Here is a 4,053-nt window from a genome sequence, read left to right on the forward strand (position 1 = left end):
AGACACACATTAGCTAACTCAAGCCCATCTTAGGGTTTTTCTCCAGCCCTGTTTTCTGCTCTCCCACAAAATTTTATTGGTGTTCCAAACTCACTTTGTGTTTAGCATATCATAGTGGTTTTCACAGAAGAATTTTCTCTCCTCCTAAATATCTGGTCCTTTGCTCATTCCTGAGTTGATCTGGACTGCAGGGAGGTTTTGCATCTTAGAGAAAACAGTTTCTTCCTTAATGTAATAGGCACGGGGAGACAATTCATACATAATCAGCAGAAAGAAATAGCCCCAAATTATGATCACCTTTATTCTCCAGAGTGTCTTTCACTTTTACTTTATTGAGAATAGAAGTCTCTAAATCACCATCATTATGCCTTTACCAAGTAACACTTTCAGGTCTTTCTGTTCTGCTTGCACATGGACATAACTTTAAGGGGTGTTGTCTTGCAGCCAAAGGGATTTCAGCTCCTACAGAGCAAATTCATCAGTCATCACTGCTACTGATTGGAGATACCAGCTGGTTTGGATGGATGGTGAATTCCTGCTGAAATACATTTTTTAATGACCAAATGTATTTGTGAAATAAGGGAAATCCAAACAGATCTGTTGGTTTGGTTTTTTTTTAACAGAAAAAAAATTCATTTCTGCAGAATGGAATGGAGAAGGGATTTCTGGATCATCAGGTCAAATTTTCTTGCTTCCAGGCAGTTTGTTTCCTTCTGACACTTCCAAAATATGGTGGGGTTTTTTTTCATTATGTTATCAAAGTGAGATTCAGTGACATTAGGGAAATAATAATTTCCCCTAACACTGTTCCTCTGCCTTTACCATCCTCCCTGAACCAAACTAAGCACATTCTTCCTTCAGTTTGGGAAGATCATGGAACTTCATGTCCATGAGGACATCTGACCTAATTTGGTTTACTCGAATTTTGTAGCAGAACCAAGAAAATCTAAGTAGAGGAGCAATCACAATCCAACACTGACCGGGGCTGTAACCATTGCTACAGACCAGGGCAAACTCCTCCCTTTTTTCTAGTCAGCATCTTCTCTTGCCCAAAACCATCAAAGAATTTACCAATACACTAATTAACTCACAATTAACTAGTGTCAATAATGCCACTTTCCTATGGCACTACATTTGCCATAAATTGTCCTATTTCTTTTACTGGAAAGCTGATGACTGTACCTGATTTGATTTTGATATTTGCAGCTCACTAGTACCCTGCTAATTTTTGGAGAAAGTTCTTCAAATAGCAAGAGAACAGGGCTTGTGGTGGGGCAGGTGGGATTTGGTGCACCAAATTTTGGTGCTACCACTGCAACAGGCTGGTTTGGAATTTGGTGGTTTCTCTTCAGGTGCTGCAGCATCACTGAGAGTCCTCTTCAATACCAGGTTGTACAATGCATCCTTAATGCCTTGCGCCAGCACATTTCACAGCTTCTCGTGGCAAGAAATTGGAAGGTTCATGCCATGTGTCTAGCAGCAGTAACTAACTCCTTCTTTTTGTTTCTAAAGTTGCTTTCCTCCACAGCTGATGGAGACACAACTCAGCAGGAAAGCTTCTGTGCAGACAGAAGCACAAAGCACTGCACTGACAAGGAGCAACACAGGGAGATTTGAATGGGGAGGAAGAAAGTCCATCTCAGTGGGTCCAATGGCTTGTGAGCCTCCATGGTCCTTCAGTTCCTTGTCTGTGAGGAGTCAGGGATTTGGGAGCCATCAAGGCAGGATGTCAAAAAGGAAATGCCACCTGGAAGCAGAAATGACCAGAGATATACAAACAGCTTTTTTTACAAAATGGAGGTTTGTAGGAGTCAAGGAAGGGATGAGACTTTGCAGACACATATATATATGTATATATATATATATATATATATATATATATATATATATATATGTAACTTCAGGGAAATCATTTCACCATGAGTCGTTCTGAGCAGGGCTGTTACAGGGCTAGTGCTGACCCAACAATTGGCCACTGCCTTCAGTGGAAGCACCCTAAAGAAGAGCACCTGGCTGGGGAGTCACACAGTCCTGGTATTTGCTCCCCTGGGTGCTCTGCACCAGAATCTGGGAGAGGCCTTGGAGACAAAGCTGCTCTGAAAGCCTCAGGACCAAACTGTGTGGGAACAGGCACAGCGTGAGAGCAGGAGAGAGTCCTGGTCTGGAAGCCACACATCCAATGGCAGCAGGAACAGAGCTTTGTGGTAGCCAGGAGGATTTCAGGAGAAACATTAACTGGTACATCTATCAATGTGCTAAAATGCACGTGGGAATGTCATGTTATACTATGGTCCTCAGCTATCCAAAATCAGAATCTAGGATATGATGCATGCTCGGGACACCACGAGTAAGAAAGTGGAAAGGCAGTGCCTTGGAAGTGCTTTGGTGGTCTGTAGGAAGAGCAGCAGCACCACCTATCACCGGGGAGGGGAGGAGAGAGGATGGACCAAGTGCTGCTCCTCCTGCCTGTTCTCAGTGTAAGACTGGAGCCCAGATTTTCATCACTGAGAAACTTCCTCCTTCTAGCAGAAGAACCTGGCTTAAATCTTTCACTGCACTCCTTCTGCTAAATCTTCCTGTGGTGCACAGCTAGCAGAAGGAGATGGAGGGGGTGAAAAGGTGAAGGTTTTGGAGAAGGGCCGAGAGCTGGAATTTACAGTGGTAATGAACCAGAATAAAAATAATAACCTTCAGGTCTACAATACCCAAATAATTGCTCATCACTCAGAGGGCACAACTAGGCCCTAGGACCCTGTGCTCCAAATTGTGCAAGGCTTTTGTCTTGTGGGTCCTGTCAGTCAAAAATCCTGGCAACAGAATTATTGGTATGATCTGAACTATATGTAGCTTGATTATAATTCAGAGTAATGGAACAGAACAACCAAGAAGTAGCCCAAAATCTGTAATTTCTTCTTGCCAAAGGCAAAAAGAATCTTTCCATGTAATTGGATCCAATCCCAAAGGCATAGCCAGAAGTGTTTTTAACTCTCTGAGAAAGAAATACTGGTTAGCTGGAATGGCTGAGCTGTGTAGGTGCTGAGGTTCATGTTGATTTGTTTGCTGGTAGTTCTGAAACCAGAATAAAAACGACAGTCTGGATTAAGCCAAGCTGAGCACGTTTTTTTCTTATTCTGTATTCACAGCATATTGACAAGCAAAAGATACAATTTTTTGGCTGAGTGAATGATGTAGCTTAGCTCAAGATCAAATGTTTCATTGCTTTGAACTCTTTATAGACTAGATAGGCATACTTACTTGCAACAGAAGAAAAATCTAAACACAATCACTGTCTGCCTAATTAAACCAGAAGTGGCAGTTAGGTATCATCTGCCAGGAGGTTGAAGGAGGTCTTTGCATCTGGTGCTAACTTAATTTGGAGGCACCTGTTAGGAAAAGTGGGACAGCACTAACCTTTAATGTATTTTATACTCTAGAAGGGTATTAGACTTTGCCTTAAACAAACTGCTTGAATTCAGCCAAAGTGGCCCAGTTTCTGATATGTCCAGGAGCTGAGAGACTCAGAGGCTCAGAAAAAACCTGCACTGCTTTTATTTTGCCATCTGTGCCTTGCCTCACTGCATGCAGCTCCCATGTTTGAACTTTCTGGGATTCTTCCAGGAAGCCTTACAGCAAGTTCTGGCACCAATACTTTCCTGTCCAAAAGGTGGCTCTTTGACCAGTATGGGCACCTCCAAGGGAGAGGGAACTGTGTCATTTTTGTGCTGCCTTACACTGGCCTTTGGAGGTAGACAGGAAAAGCACAGGTCAGTGCTAATTGAGATGTGGCCATCTGTCAGACAGAATACATGCCAAGGCCACCTTGTGACTTTTTTAAAAAGGAAGGAACCAGCCCCTGGTGAAATATTTAGGTGCTCCAGACATTGAACCGAGTCAGCCAAATAACTGAGATGATAAAGTTCCTCTTGGATGTGATTAAGGATCTCCTGAGTTATCTAGCATCTCACCTTAAAAGTCTTTTCATCCACAGTGAAACTGCTTTGTTAAATCAGACACTTTTTTGGAGCTGAGTGCCACGAAATTTGACCCATTATG

Source organism: Zosterops lateralis, assembly GCF_965231275.1.
Source record: "Zosterops lateralis genome assembly, chromosome: 3".
NCBI classification, from domain to species: Eukaryota; Metazoa; Chordata; class Aves; order Passeriformes; family Zosteropidae; genus Zosterops; species Zosterops lateralis.